Source organism: Oryctolagus cuniculus, chromosome 10 (assembly GCF_051225735.1).
Source record: "Oryctolagus cuniculus isolate XC-2025 breed Fujian yellow rabbit chromosome 10, ASM5122573v1, whole genome shotgun sequence".
Classification (NCBI taxonomy): Eukaryota; Metazoa; Chordata; class Mammalia; order Lagomorpha; family Leporidae; genus Oryctolagus; species Oryctolagus cuniculus.
Genome location: NC_142876.1, coordinates 63,946,869 through 63,963,659, shown reverse-complemented (window position 1 = coordinate 63,963,659; position 16,791 = coordinate 63,946,869). Strand labels below are relative to the sequence as shown.

Genomic DNA, 16,791 nt, shown 5'->3' with positions numbered 1-16,791 from the left:
CCTCTTTTCTCCCATTGGTACTCCCAACCTTGGGACCCTTAATAACTGTAGGGATAATTGTTATGATCGCTTCTTGTGCTCTCAGGCTCATAAAAGATCGAATCCAGGAAGCCTCCAGAGTAGCGGTCAACCAGATGCTTCTCCATCCATACATGCCTGTCCCTGCAGAGCCCCAAGATACCCCCAGCAGACCCCTGTAGACGACGTCCCCAGTCAACAGGAAGTAGCCAGAGTGACTCATCGTTGCCCCTTTTCCTGTCATCTAAAGGTTGGGATGGTAGCTTTGGGATCCGCAAGGGAGAAGGCTTACACTTCCAGGAATGGAACTTCTGGGAACGAAAAGTCCTTGTCAAGGTCCCCACGGGTGCCTAGAGGTCAACCAATGAGGATCAGACCTGCCTCAACCTTTAACCCCCACTCCCTGTATCTATAAAAGGAGCACTCCCAACCTCTGAAGTCATGCGACTTCCCAGGCCCCCTGCCCTGTTGGGACCGGAGAACCTCGCCCAGGAGTGGAATTCCAATAAAAGCTTGTGAATTAATTAATTCATCAAAAAAAAAAAAAAAAAGAAGTAGTTATATTTCAAATGATACTGTGTTTGTAATTTTCATCAAAATAATATGGAGGTGGAAGGTAGAGGTAAATAGAAGAAACAAAATGAGCTATGAATTGATAATTACTGAAAGGTAGATGGAATTCTTCATTATGTTATTCCCTTTACTTACTGTGTCTGAGATTTCCTTCAGTTAAAAACAAATATGAGAGGCACTTGTTGTCATACAATGGTACACTTGATTAAATGAAAAAAGGTACAATGGAATTATTTATAAGTGATTTTTGGAAGCCATCTTATACCTAGGACACCATAAACAGCAAACTTTACTCAGATCAAACTATTGGAGGATAAAAATATATTATTTATTAAGAGACAGAGAGAGAGAGACAGAGAGCAAGTGAACACGGAGAGCACTCTCACCTGCTGGTTTACTCCCCAAATGCCCACAATGCCCAAGGACTGGGCTAGGCTGAAGCTGGGAGTTAGGGACTCAATTTGGGTCTCCCATGTGGGTGAGAAGAACCCAATTTCTGAAGCCATCCTGATGGCCTCCCAAGGTCTACAATGGCAGGAAGCTGGAATCAGGAACCAGGATTTTTTTTTTAAGATTTATTTATTTTGGGGCCAGTGCTGTGGTGTAGTAAGCTAAGCCTCTAACTGAGGTGCCGGCATCCCATATGGGTACTGGTTCAAGTCCTGGCTGTTCCTCTTCCAATTCAGCTCTCTGCTATGGCCTGGGAAAGCAATAGAAGATGGCCCAAGTGCTTGGGCCCCTGTACCTGCGTGGGGGACCCAGATGAAGCTCCTGGCTCCTGGCTTTGGATCGGCCTAGCTCCAGCTGTTGTGGCCATTTGGGGAGTGAATCAGCAAATGGAAGACCTTTCTCTCTGTCTCTCCCTTTCTGTGTCTGTAACTCTACCTCTCAAATAATCTTTTCTTTTTTTTTAAGTTTTATTTATTTTGAAAGTTACAAGGAGGGAGGAAGAGACAGAGACAGAGACAGAGAAAGAGGGAGAGAGAGATAGAGAGATCAATTCACCAGTTCACTTCCCCAAATGGGTGCAATGACCAGGGCCAGATCAGGCCCAAGACAGGAGCCAGGAGCTTCACCCTGGTCTCCCACATAGGTGGCAGGGGCCCAAGGACTTGGGCCATCTTCCACTGCTTTCCTAGGCCATAACAGAGAGCTGGATCAAAACTGGAGCAGCTGAGATGTGAACAGGTGCCCATATAGGATACTGCCATTGCAGGCAAGTGGTTTTACCTGCTATGGCACAATGTCAGCCCCATACAGAACATAGGATCTTAACTATTAGGTCAAATGCTCACCTCCAGTAAAATTTAAATTACAGAATCATAACTGTTTTTGAAACTAAGATGTTATGTGGAATAAAATTATCCAAGACTTATAAACATATTGAACAACTTTCTATAAAGCTGGTCAGTAGCGCCTGTGCTGTGGTATAGTGGGTAAAGCCACCACCTGCAGTGCCAGCATCCTATACGGGCACCAGTTCGAGTCCCAGCTGCTTCACTTCTGATCCAGCTCTCTGCTATACCCTGGGAAAGCAGTGAAAGATGGCTCGAGTCCTTGGGCCCCTGAACCTGTGGGAGACCTGGAAGAAGCTCTTGGCTCCTGGCTTCAGATCTCCCCAGCTCCGGCCACTGCAGCCCTTTGGGGAGTGAACCAATGGATGGAAGACTTCTCTCCCTATCCATCCTCTGCCTCTGCTTCTCTGTAACTCATCCTTTCAAATAAATAAATAAATAAACTTTTAAAAGAAAAAAAAAGGCCAGTCAGTAATATTGTTATTTCCAAAATAAGACTTATTTTCTTATAATGCTGTACAGAAAAAAAAAGCACACACAGGGTACACATCAAAGCTGAGACAAGCATTACTGTATTCTTATGAGGCTCAACACTTAGGAGCAAAGAACAAGTTCTAAAATGAGTATATTAAATTGAGTTTTTCTTGGGGGCTGGTGATGTGGCATAGTGGGTTAATCTGCCACCTGCAACGCTGGCATCCCACAGGGGAGGCTGCTCCACTTCCCATCCATCTCCCTGCTAATGTTCCTGACAAAGGAGTGGAAGATGGCCCAAGTGCCAGGGTCCCTGCCACCCACTATGGGAAACTCAGATGAAGCTCCTGGCTCCTGGCTTCAATCCAGCCCAGCCATTTGGAGAGTGAACCAGTGCACAGATTCTCTCTCTCTCTCTCTCTCATTACCTATAACTCTTCCTTTCAAATAAATAAATAAATAAATAAATCTTTATTAAAAAAAAAAAAAAAACCTGAGCTTTCCCGTGCAAAGTAACCTGAGGTGATTTGCATGGGCAATTAAACCTTGCCTCTGGAATCAGTGCTACTTCATTGATGTGAGTGGCTGATGCACTTTTCAACCTCTCTGGTTATCATGGCTTCTAAGAACTGCACATTCCAAATATTCAGCCCCATTACTCCATTACATTCACTAGAGTAAGGGGATTTTTGCTGAGATTACGAAGAGCAATTTAGCATCAAAGGAAGCGTTAATCATTTGCTTCCCTGCTTTGCTTGTAAGTGAACATACACATACACTGTTGTATTCTCTGCTATTTTTAGAAATAGTGGTTTTCTTTTCTTTTTTAAAGATTTTATTTATTTATTTGAGAGGGAGAGACAGAGAGAAAGGTCTTTCTTCCGTTGGTTCACTCCCAAAATGGCCACAACGACCAGAGCTGCGCCGATCTGAAGCCAGGAGTCAGGAGTTTATTCCGGGTCTCCCATGCCGGTGCAGGGTCCCAAGCACTTGGGCCATCTTCTACTGCTTTCCCAGGCCATAGCAGAGAGCTGGATTGGAAGTCGAGCAGCCGGGACTAGAACCAGCGCCCATATGGGATGCCGGCGCCACAGGCAGAGGATTAACCTACTGCGCCATGGCGCCGGCCCTGAAATAGTGGTTTTCTAGTGTCCACCTTCCTACTGCACACACCATACCAACCACAGGTTGTGGTTTCAGAAGAAGCCTTGGTGCTTCCACTCACCCTGAGGTGCTCTCATTCCACTGCCTCGCTCTCGCACTCAGAGCTTTCCCAGGGACGCTCATGAACTTGCAGGAAACAGGGTCTGTGTCACCTCACCCCTGCTCGAGACCGGACCTGAGGAATGCAGAGGGCTCTTCACATTAAAGACATTCACGTTATCCCACTTTGGGTAATGTCCAGTCAATCCAGCCTCTAAAACAAGGTACAGAGTGTTTTCATAATAAAGGCCTAGAAGATAAATTAGTCATTTAATACTTATCACAAGAAATGTGTAGCTGTGTGGGCCCTGGTTGCTTAACCAGCTCTGTCATTTGTTAATTATTTAATCTTGTTAAATTATTTAATCTGTGCTTCAATTTCTTCTTTGTGAAATTGTTTCAATATTTTCTGCAGCATATATAGATTTAAAGGATTAAATTAGTTAATATTTATAAAGTCCTGTGGAAAATGTGCAGCTTGTAGCATATACAAAATAAATGTTAAGTAAAACTGTTTCCGTAATTAGTAATAAAATGCTTTTATTGGAATATCAGCTATATATTTTAATTGCTAACTTCTAGGACCTATGCTCTTATTTTGAAGAAAAAATTTATTTATTGGAAAGGCAGAGGCACAGAGAGAGAAAGGGAGAAGCACAATGAGGAGGTAGGGGAAGAGAAAGAGAGAGAGAAAGAGAGATCTTCCATCTGCTGACCGACTCCCTAAAAGTCTGCAATGGCAAGGTCTGGACCAGGTGGAATCCAGGAGCTTCGTTAGGGTCTCCCACTAAGTGCAAACGCTCACACACTTGGACCATTTTCCATTGTTTTCCCAGGCGCATTACCGGGGGCCAGATCCAAGGCTGAACAGCCAGGACTCTAACTGGCGCCCATATGGGATGCCAGAGTCACAGGCAGCTGCTTAACATACTACAACACAACATCAGCCCCTGCAAAAATACTTATATACACAATGTTCATAAGACACATGTTCCAAGAACTAGCTTTTTCTTTTTTGAGAGACAGAGAGAAAGGGAAACAGACAAACTCCCATTTGCTGGTTCACTCCCAAATGCCTGAAACATCTTCCCAGCTGGGACCAAAGCCAGGGGCCAAGAATGCAATCCAGGTCTCCCGTGTGAGAGGCAGGAGCCCAATCACTTGAGCCATGAGCACTGTTCTTCAAGAGCCAGGAACTGAATGCAGGCACTCAGATGTGGAACACAGGTGTCTAAACTGCTAGGTCAAATGCCTCTCCTTCCCTGAACTTTCTGAAGACCCCTCAGATTTTTCTACATCTTTGCATTCTATTAAACTCCTCTGACATTTCAGCTATGCCATGTTTTTAAAATATTTATCAACTTAAGCATAGGGTAGCTTTAAAAATACCTTTGGGGGCTGGCATTGTAGCATAGCGGGTTAACTGCCGTTTACAATGCTAGCATCCCATTATCAGAGTGTGGGTTCAAACCCCAGCAGCTTTGCTTCCCATCTAACTCCCTGCCAATGTGCCTAGGAAAAGAGCAGAATATGGCCCATATACTTGTGCCCCTGCCACCCACTTGGGAGATCAGGACGGGGCTCCTGGCTCGGTCCTAAACCAGCCCTGGCCATTGTGTCCATTTGGGAAGCATGCTAGTGGATGGAAGATCACCTTCTCTCTCTGTCTTTCCTTTCAAATGAATAAACAAAATAAATTTCTAAAAAAAAAAAAAAATCTTTCAACGTGTTCTTAATAATGGTAAGAGTGAGTTAAAAATATACAACTTTTCCCAGTGTTTACACACGTATCCCTAACTGTTCATTTATTTAAAAAAAAAAAAAAAACAAGGGTGCAAAAGAAGTTTTTCTCAACTGTTACTTATTTTTATGGTCAGATGAAAAAAGTTGTAGTTGACTTTTTTCCTTCATTAAAGTGATTGTGTTCCACATTATTTGTCAAAAGCTCACCTGTCCCCAGTTCAACACACAAGCTGGCTCCTGGAAGACTGAAGGCATACTGCTCCCAGACTGACTTGGAAGTACATAATTGGGAATACAAACCACACTTCCTGGGTATGCCTATAGGAGATATGTGAATATTCGAAAGTGAATGTGCCACTGCAGACATTTTATGAAGCATAGCATGACTATAGTACACACACTTGGGAACAGATTATGTGAGACACAGGCTGTACTGCTATCTAATTCATGCTTAGGGTTAGCCTACTGTACAGTTAGTTTGAGCAAATAGCCCAATGACACGGACAGTGTCTTATAAGTCTTTATGGCTGACTCATACTTTTCCTGTTAACCATTGCCTTCCCCACTCCTATGAATTAACAAGGCCCAAAAATAAAAATAAAAATTCAAGCTAATTCAAATTTCAGAGATTCATTTTAGGGTTATTCTTGTGCCAGATCGAAGTATCCAGTGGAAAAAACCCTCCAGAACTCCTGCTCATTTACACTTTATAAGAAGAAGGGAGGAGGACATAAGCAAAATTCCTTAGGCCATTAAGGGAGAGATAAGGTGCTCTCAAGCAAAGCAGAAATTCCCTTGAATTTAAATGGTCTAAATATAGAGTCTATTAAAGCAAGGGTGGAATCTTAAAGTCATGTAGGAAAAAATCCATTAAGGGTCAAAGACAATCAATACATTGCCATTTAATAAAAAGAAATATAAAATCAATTCATCTGCTCCTAGGACAAAACCTAGTAATTAAAAAGTTTCAGCTCCGTATTCAAGCTAGACAAAAGGAAACAATGACAGAAGGTAGAAGAAAGAAAATGGTCAGCCCAAGCCTATCCCACAGATAATGACCTTGTCAATACCAACAGCAACGATGCATTTTCTCAAGTCGTTCCTGTTTCAGATTCTATAGTTTTGTTCAGATACATTTATTGATTTTTAGTTTGAAAAACATTAATTAACCTACTTCTACCCTGGCCTCAGGTTCACTTCTGGTATAATCCCAGTTCCTCCTGCCTGGTCTGTCGCTAGACAGAAACAAATCTTTGGTTCCCCTTTCAGCCATTCCCCTTCCCCCCCCCCCCCCCCCACATCCCAAACAACCCCTGGCCCTCATCTGTTTTTGTCATCATAACCCTACCTTCCTTCCCTCTGTGACAGCCAGCATTTCCAACCTGGCCAACCTTCATACTCCAAGCCCTGTATTGCTCTCAAGGCCACTGATCCAGTCCCATCCCCACCGCAACTGAACAAAATTAGTCTGCTTGACTGGCTCTGTGCCCTGGAATCCTCAATATCCCCAATATCCCCAGACTGTCTTTTTTGGCCACAAGTTCTCTTTCCAGAAACCTCAACAAGAAAAAAATCATTTCTTGGGTACTTACTTTTGGTTATCCAACTCATTCTAGTTCCTCCTTCTCTGAAATGTTCTCTTAGTACAGTTAAGATAAAGAAATATTGATGTACAAATCAGTTCAATATGTCAAACAGTTACCAAGCATGTAGTATATACTTCATATAAGCATTGTTCTCTGTGCTACTTAGTAGGGGTTGGAACTGAAACTTCAAATAAGCAAGATATTTCTTGCTCTCAAAAACTCTTAGAATTGAATGGGTGATGGCTGGGATAAAAAATTAACTAAGACAGAAGAGCAAGATTAAATAAAATTTAGCAAAATAAATCTGACTTCAGGGGCAGAATGGATTATAGGGAGAAAGGATGAGCTGTGGAAATATGCTTATCTTTCTATGTAGAGAGCATGAAAGAGGAAGAACATACTTCTGACCAGAATCCCGGGAAAGTCTTTGTGGTGGAAAAGGCTTTTGGACTAGACCTGGGAAGACAATGGAATTTCAGCAGTGATCAAAGAGAAAGACAGGAAAACACCCTTGGTGTCTCTGCCTATGCTGCTGTGCCCTGAAACCTATCTGGACATTCTTCCTCATTTTCCAGTAGAGAGGGCATCAGTTTGCTAGGGTGGCCATGATAAAGCAGAGTAGGGCTACCTTCCAAGTTCTGCAGTGGACACCTGAACCCATGGACAGTATTTTTTAAAAAATATTTATTTATTTGAAAGGTAGAGTAACACAAGGAAAGAAACAGAAAGGCAGAGATTTTCCATCTGCTGGTTCACTCCCCAAATGATTGCAATGGCAGAGACTAAACCTGGCTAAGCCTGGAACTTCATATCTGGGATTCAGGGTCCCAACTACTTGGGCCACCTTATTCTGCTTTCCTACTTTCCCAGGTGCATTAGCAGGGAGTTGGATCTGAATTAGAGCAGCTGGGACTTGAATTGTGCCCATACAGCATGCCAGCTTTTCAGGCTGTGGTTTAACCTGCTATGCCACAACACTGGCCCCACAAAGATAGTACTGAACCCTCTGTATTCTATGATTTTTCATATATATATATATATACAATATACATATCTGTTATAAAGACTAATTTATAAATTATGCACAGTAAAATACTAACAGCAATAATTAATAATAAAATAGAACAATTCTAACAATATACTGTAGTAAAAATCATGAATGCAGCCTCTGTTTCTCCATATCAAAATATTATATTTATTCACCCTTTTGTGGTGAGAACTGATACAGTGCACATGTGGTGAGATGAAGTGAAATGAATACTGTAGACATTATGATATAGCATTAGGTTACTATGTACCTGTGACTTGAACACAAGCACTGCAATACTGTAACATTCAGTCTGATGACTAGTGGCCGTTAAATGACTGAAGGGCAGGTAGTGTATACAACCTAGATACACTGGACAAAGGATAACTGACATCCTGGGTGGGGTGAAGTAGAATGGCTCCAGGTTTTATCATGCTATCAAAAGGGCACATAATTCAAAACTCATGAGTTGCTTCTTTCTGGAATTTTTCATCTAATATTTTTGTACCATGGTTGGCCATGGGCAGCTAAGCTGACAGCCGCCGCCACCACCGCCACCGCCGCCTGCTCCTCCTCCTCCTCCTCCTCCTCTTTCTATCTCATCTTTGAGATAAGAAAAGCCAGGGTTCTCTCTGGCCACACTAGATGTTTTCAGCAACTTGGGAGCAAGAGTGAACCATGGAGGTGTTGCATTGTGCTGAAGTTGGTGCCTACCTGAACCAGCCCCAGACTTAATCTTTAAATACCATTCTTGTGTGAATTTTTTGAAGTCCTCATCATTGAGTTCTGTAGTGTAGCAAAAGATGCCGTGGCTCTGTAAACAAAACTGCAGATAACTGGGGACAACTGCACCACAAACCAAGTGGCTTAAACAATGACAATTAATTTTCTCATAGTGTTGGAGGCGAAGAGACTGAGATCAAGGTGCTGGCAAGGTTGGTATTTCTTCATTGAAGAGGAAGAATCTGTTATGCCTCTCACCTAACTTCTTGGGATTTGCTGGCAGTCCTTGCTGTTCCTTGACTTAAGCAACTTTCCAGTCTACATTTGTCTTCACATGACAGTCTCCAATTTTTCCGCTTTCATTAAGACATACGTCATACTGGATTAGAGCCCAACCTAACAACCTCATTTTCACTTGATAGCCTATGAAATGACCGTATCTCCAAATAAGGTCATATTCTGAGGTAATGAGTATTACAGCTTCAACATTTGAATTTGGTGGCACATAATTCAACCCACAGCAGGAAGATACTGAAAAAAATAATGATGTATGAGTATTATATTATTTGTTTATATTTTAAATATATCATTAAGAAAATTCAATTATATTATACAAAGGTACTCAAAAAGTTTGTAGAAAATGGAAGTAAAATGCAAATTTATTTTGGTGCAAAAATATTTGGAATCCATGTATAGTTTTTTCATAATACACATTTTCCACTAACTTTTTGCATTAATTTCAAAAATTTTTGCACCAAGAGGAACACATTTCATTTCCATAAACTTTTTGAAGTATCTTCATATTACTTGATAAATTAAGACTAGTATAATTATAGAATTATACTAATACCAAATAAATATTGTAATTAAAATATATAACACAGATACAATAGCAATAATCCTTACTGTCCACTTATTATGGAATGTTATTTTTCTATCTTATTTCATAGACTTCTCAAACCATCTTATGAGAAAATTATGGTAATATTTTGTACATTCATTTCACACAGCATGTAGCAAAATGATACCAAGATCATTGTATCTGCATACCTTGTATTCTAATAACTGTGCTAAGGATGATATTAATGTTCATAGGCATTTATAAATGAATAACTGTAAAATAATAAGATTGTATGTGATTTGTGAAAATCATCTTATATTTACTATATACATTAGGTAGACAGGTTAGAAATATTTCTTATAGCACAAAAGCATTTTCTTATTTACAGTTTTTTGCTAAGTGCTTTTTTAAAGATTTTTATTTATTTATTTGAGAGGTAGAGTTACAGACAGTGAGAGGGAGAGACAGACAGAAAGGTCTTCCTTCTGTTGGTTCACTCCCCAAATGGCTACAACAGCCAAAGCTACGCCAATCCGAAGCCAGGAGCTAAGTGCTTCTTCCTGGTCTCCCATGTAGGTGCAGGGGCCTGGGAACTTGGGCCATCTTTTACTGCTTTCCCAGGCCACAGCAGAGAGCTGGACTGGAAGAGGAGCAGCGAGGACCAGAACCAGCGCCCATATGGGATTCTGGCACCACAGATGGAGGATTAACCTACTGTGCCAGGGCGCCGGCCCCTTGCTAAATGTTTTTAAAATATTGGCTGTTTTAAAATTCTTTACCTCAAATTCCACAAGAAAAAAGAAAGAAAGAAAAAGAAAAAGACTCTCATGTTACTGGCTTTGAGGATGGAGGTAGAGGGCCATGAGCTAAGGAATATAGGAAGCCACCAGAAGCTGGAAGCTGCAAATTAATATTTTCTCCCCAGAACCTCCAGGAAAGAACATAGCCCTGGTGAAACCTCAATTTTAGCCTAAGGAGATGCATTTTAGTATTCTGATCTCCAGAACTGTAATAAAGTACATTTTTGTTGTTTTAAGCCACAAATAAAGTCTGTGTTACTTGCCTTCCTTCCTTATTTCCTTCCTTCCTTCCTTCCTTCCTTCCTTCCTTCCTTCCTTCCTTCCTTCCTTCCTTCCTTCCTTCCTCCTTTCTTTCTTTGACAGGCAGAGTTAGACAGAGAGAGACAGAGAGAAAAATCTTCCTTCCGTTGGTTCACCCCCCAAATGGCTGCTACGGCTGGCGCGCTGTGCCGATCCGAAGCCAGGAGCCAGGTGCTTCCTCCTGGTCTCCCATGCGGGTGCAGGGCCCAAGCACCTGGGCCATCCTCCACTGCCTTCCCGGGCCACAGCAGAGAGCTGGACTGGAAGAGGAGGAACTGGAACATAATCCGGCATCCCAACCAGGACTAGAACCTGGGGTGCTGGCGCCACAGGAGGAGGATTAGCCTACTGAGCCGCGGCGCCGGCCTTTTCATAGCAGCCAATAGAAAACTAACACTGTGAACCAGCTACACTGGTCTATGTTTTCCATTGACTGGTGTTGACTACCACCTGGAATGCTCTGTTCCCATATAGTGACGTGGCTGATCTGGTCCCCTTGTGATTCTGAGTCTGCTTCACAGACAGGTCTCCCCTGGCCTCACACTTTAAAGCAGCTTGTAATTCTTTTCTATCACATTTTTTTTCTTCATAGCAATTTTACCATAGGAAATTATCTTGGACATTTATGGGTATGGCTGCTTGTAGCTCAACTCCATACTCTTCAATATAATTTTCACAAGAATAGGATTCTTGGCCTTGTAATTAGTGCCTGGACCAAGGTGTAATGCTCAACACATCAATGTGGACCACTGGAGAAATCAATTGTGGGTGGAGAAGACAGAGTAATGGAGACAGCCAAAGCAGGCAGGGTCAGAACAGCCTAAGAATACAGAAAATCCATGGAAAAATTATAGACAGGAGAGTGATATATACATATATGATGTTTTAAAATTAGTTGGAGGGGCTGGCACTGTGCTATAGCGGGTAAAGCTGCCACTGCAGTGCCAGCATCTCTTATGGGCACTGGTTCGTGTTCCGGCTCCACCATCTCTTTGCTGTGGCCTGGGAAAAAAGCAGAAGATGGCCCAAGTCCTTGGACCCCTGCAGCCACATGGGAGACCCAGAAGAAGCTCCTGGTTCATGACTTCGGATGGGCGCAACTTTGGATGGGTTCATGGCTTTGGAGTGAACAAGCAGAAGGAAGATCTCTCTCTCTCTCTCTCTCTTTCTCTCTCTCTCTGCATCTCCTTCTCTGTGTAACTTTGACTTTCAAGTAAATAAATACATTTTTAAAGAAAATTAGTTGGAGACAGTAGAGAAGATGATAATGTATGTGGATTTAAGAATAGTTAGAAAGGATGCTGGTGAGTAGCCCAGGCAAAATATGATTGTACTCCCAGATTAGGTTAGTAGCACTGAAAAATGCTAACGTATTAGAGCTACAATGTGCAATCACAATCAGCAAGACTAGGTGAAATACTGGGATGTCTGGGTCTAGATAAGTAGATCTCAAGAACAACTTGCAGATTTGTAAGTCTGGGCAACTTAGAGGACTATGGTGCCGATTTCTAAGGTGATAAAGCTAAAGAAGGAACAAGGCTGAGTGTGTATACTGAGTGAAGACAGAGAGTGCAGTTTCAGCTTTGTTAAATCTGAGTTGTCTTCAAGACTTAAAAGGGAAGACATCACGTAGACAATTATATTTTCATTCCAGGACTCAGAGGCACTAGTGGTCCTTAGAGTGTTTTGAAGATAGGACAGAAAGCCGTGGGACTGCACGAAACCGTCTGGGGTGACTGCGTAAAGCGAGCGAACACTCAGAACACTGCAGATTCTCCTGTGTTGAGAAGTCCTACCGGTCTTCTCGCTGCAACCCAGAAAGCTGCCCAGATCAGACAGACAAGATGCCTGCTTGTACTTGGAGACTTTGCTCTGTCCAGACTACCATGAGTGCAATTCCCTCTCTTTCCTCCTCTCCTCTGCACATTTAGGTAGAGGAGAAGCCAGTACAGGAGACTGAAAAAGAGTCGTCAAAGGGGGTTAGGGAAACCCGGGGAATTCCATTTCCTACAAACTGCTACACCTTCAAAAAAATAAGGGTATAGTGATTAGTGAGGGAGAGTCAGCCCTCTATACTAGCAGTTCTAAGCCCATGAATATAACTAGCCAGAGATGGAAACCATTCAGGAAAAAAAACTGCATCAGTATTTACCTTATAGACTATTTTTTCTTGTTATCAATTCCTAAACAATACAGTATGTCAAGTATTTACATGGCACTTCTTTTAGCTATTATAAATAATCTAGGGTTTATTTAAAGTGTAAGGGAAGATGTGCATAGGTTATATGCAAATATTGCACCATTTTATGTAACAGACTTGAGCATTTTCAAAGAATCTGGACCCAATCTCTGGCAGATATCCAAAAATGACTATGGTTTTCCCACGACGAATTTTATCAAAAGGATGATTCCTTGGAAACCCTCACCTATAGTTGTGTGCTATAAGGCATCAGCCAAACGGCAACGCGGTGGCCTGCTTCACCGCGGAGAGAACTCCGCCTTCCAACCTCCTAATCCAGGGGTTCTCAAACTGGGGGCCCCTGGGGTTCCCAAGACTCTTAGAGGCAGCCTGGGACGTCCAAGCTGTTTTCATAGTAATGCCAAGACGTTCCTTATCTTGTCACATTCTCTCTGGGTGTCCAGTGAGGTTTTCCAGGAGCTGTATGACATATGATAGCACCAGAGACAGAACTGTTTAAGAGATGGGAGAACAAAAAAAATGCAAAAATGTAAAACAATACCGCTCTTCTGTTTTGGAAAAAACTGTTCAATCTCATAAAAATGTCAACATCTAAGAGGTTCACGAGTGTTTTAAGAAAGATAGTCGTAATGTTCCCTGTTTTGTGAGGCGGTACATACTGATGGATGAAACTCATACACAGTTCTATGCAGTTCTCAGTAATTTTTAAAGGCGCAAAGAAGTCCTGAACCTGGACTTGCAAAGCGCTATCCTAAACGACCCCAAGATGGGCTTTGAAAACCGGAACAACGAGAAGAGCAAAAAATACAGAACGACGAACTCCGCTGCCCGAGTACCCTCCACCATCCCCTCCCTAAGGCTCCAGGCCAGGCAGCCTCCTTCCTGACCCTGGTCTTGCCAGGAAACCTCTCCAGCCCTCAGCCCTGCTTAGCCCCTGGCGTCCATTACCCATTGAACCGCCTGCTCGCTGAGGTGATGGGGTTCAGAGCTGCTCAAGTTAGGCCGATTTCTTCCGCGGCCGGCCTCTGTGTCGCCTTTCTGGGAATTTTGGAAGAATCTCGGCTCCGCTGCGTTCAACAGCCTCGCGGTTCTCTCTAGCTGTGCTCTCCACCTGAAATGAGGCAGGAAAATGAGCACCACATGGTAGGCGAGAGGGCCTGGCTGCCCAATGACCGGGTGAGTAACCACGACCTGCGCAGTAGAGGTGACGCAGGCCTCCCCTCCCCGCCACAGGGCGGCCACTGCAGCTGCGCAGAGGCCTGGGGATGGGGCGGGCGCAGCTGGAATGGGGTGAGGGGAAGGCAGGTTGGGTCCAGAATTGGTAGGATTTGATCGAAAATAGCTGCCAGCATCTCTTAGGTTTGTCTCTGGTTTTATAAGGCGAAGTGTGTGTGCGTGTGTGTTTAAGATGTATTTGTTTGAAAGGCATAGTTACAGGGATAGAGAGAGAGAAAGAGAGCGAGCTTCATCCGCTGATTACTCCTCAGATGGCTGCAATGGCCTGAGCTGTGTGGTCTGAGGCCAGGAGCCAGGAGCTTCTTAGGGTCTCCCCCATGGGTGCAGGGGCCCAAATATTTGGCTTCTTGCTGCTGTCTCAGGCATATCAGCAGGGAGTCGAATCAGAAATGGAGCAGCCGGAACTCGAACCAGTGCCCCTATGGGATGCCAGTGCTGCAGATGGCAGTTTTACCTGCTGAGCCACAGCACCGGCCCCCTGAAATGTGTTTTAAGGATGAAAAACACAGGGCAGTCATTTGGCCTAAATGCCTGTGCTGGCTTCTGACTGGAGCTTCCTGCCATTGCAGACCCTGGGAGACAGCGATGATGGCTCAAATAATTGGGTTCCTGCCACCCATGGTGGAAACCTGGAGTGACTTCCTGGTTCCTGGCTCCCAGCTTCCACTATAGCCATTGCCAGCATTTAGGGGAAGCTGCTGGATGGGAGCTGTCTGTGTGTCCATCTCTCTTGGCCTCTCAAAAAAAAAAATTATACACAAATAACAGAGCATGGCATGGAGGTACAAACAATAGTTTGCGAGAGAGTAGAGCTGGACTGCCCGACCTGTGGGGCCTGGATCATGGGGAGGGAGACCTGTGAGTCACTGCTCCCTTGGACAGGAACTGCCTGTGCAGGAGCAGAATATCAAAACTGAGTTTAGCCTCTGCCAAGCAAGCACCGGCAATTGCGAGGCCACCCAGCGCCCGCTATCTGTCAGCATTTAGGTGGACAGCACACCTTCCTCTGTTCTGAGATGCCTCAAAGCAGTCTGTGGTCCAGCAGGAAAGATTCCTGTCTGTATACTTAGGGAATGTTCTCAGCCCCCAGACCACAGTGAGCAGAACGGTGGCTCTTTTCACGGCCCTCTAGACACCCGAGTGGCAGTAGCAGCGTGAAATGGACATGCAGTGAGTCAAACAATTAAGCTCAAGATTTACACACCATTCCCATCCCGAAGCCAAGCTAACAGTGGTAGATTGCCATTCACTACAGCAAAGGGGCCTGAGCCCAGAGGATCATGCGCCAAGGATTTGATCACAGGCTAGGAAAAGGCCTTTAAAGTCAGAGGAGCCAGTCAGGGCAGCAGAACTGAGCAGCTAGCCCTGGAAATTTGAGTTTTAAAGGCAATGGAGGGGCTGGTGCTGTGGCTTAGCAGGGTAAAGCCACTCACTGCCTGCAGCACCGGCATCCCATATGGGCGCTGGTTCAAGTCTCAGTTGCTCCACTTCCAATCCAGCTCTCTGCTATGGCCTGGGAAAGTAGTGGAAGACGGCCCAAGTCCTTGGGCCCCTGCACCCATGTGGGAGACCTGGAAGAAACTCCTGGCTCCTGGCTTTGGATAGGCCCAGCTCCAGCTGTTGCAGCCAGCCATTTGGGGAGTGAACCAGCGGATGGAAGACCTCTCTCTCTGTCTCTCTGCCTCTGCCTTTCTATAACTCTGCCTTTCAAATAAGTAAATAAATCTTAAAAAAAAAAAAAAAAAAGGCAACAGAAACCTTGACTAATTCTCAGGGCAATAAGTGCTGTCTCCCAAACTCCCAACAGCTCCGCAGCATCAAGCCTTCTATCTGCAACCTTAGCACTCTCTTTTCTATACACCCAGGCTTCTTTAATTAAAAAAGAAGTCCTTCTTGCAGTGTGCCTTTCCAGTGCTTAACTATTTTCATTTTTATATGTTTTGCTACCAAGGCAGGGTAATCTCAGCAAATTGCACTAAGTTCAGACAAATGCTTAGCAAGTTAACAGGTCGCGGTTCTGATCCTCCTGCTGTTCTAATGATTTTGTGTATCCAGGGCTATTTGACTAGCATATACACATTAAAATGCATTCCAGGACTGGCTTTCCAGAGTGACATTTAAATTTGCAGAAATTCGCATTTTCCTGTACCCGCAGTCACTTGTAGTGTTACTCAGTACTATGTGTCCTACATTGAATAAAGTATTAACGATTTCAAACAAAAGTCTTCACATTGAAAGTGCAAACCCTAGTGAAAAACACCTGGTCAGCTCATGAAAAGCCTGTGTTTTATAAGATCAAGGCACACTGTGGTGCGCTGAGTTTTAATGCACAGGAAATGTGGAGGAAATAGCATAAGAATCTCTAAAGTGCATTCCTGGTTCTCATAAAGGCATTTGGCAACTATTAAAAGAACTACATCCTGGCAATTTTTCAGTTAGCTTGGTGACTCTCAAAAGATTACCAGTTCTCCATGCCCATCAGGACCTGAGTGAAGCTAGACTATGCGACGTTCAGTACTGTTCAGCTTTTTCCATGCGGTTACATTTGAGGATGCAATGCGGACTGGGGAAAGCTGTGTCACAATACGCACTTTGACATTTGGGGGACTCTTTCGCCTTACCAGATTACAAACGGGATCAGACATCATTGACAGTGACACAGAAACTTTGGAATGTGGATGAATGACTCTGTTCTTAAAGCATAGACGCTGGAGGAACGTGCAATTCATCACACACTGCTTTGCAGAGTCAGCGCTGCATTGGAGGCCAACA

At 43.7% G+C, this 16,791-nt stretch overlaps 1 long non-coding RNA gene across 3 annotated transcripts in view; it reads right to left on the bottom strand.

The window, feature by feature from the left end:
- The window catches only part of LOC149123794 (uncharacterized), a 44,851-nt gene extending 30,865 nt beyond the window's left edge, over positions 1 to 13,986 (bottom strand). For 2 of the 3 annotated variants that reach the window (XR_016215142.1, XR_016215143.1), the window contains exon 1: positions 13,732 to 13,986. This is a non-coding gene — a long non-coding RNA (uncharacterized LOC149123794). Of the gene's footprint in view, positions 1 to 8,517; positions 9,174 to 13,009; positions 13,275 to 13,731 lie in introns of those variants that run through there. The other variant, XR_016215141.1, reaches the window with a different exon arrangement.
- Positions 13,987 to 16,791: the final 2,805 nt, after the last annotated feature.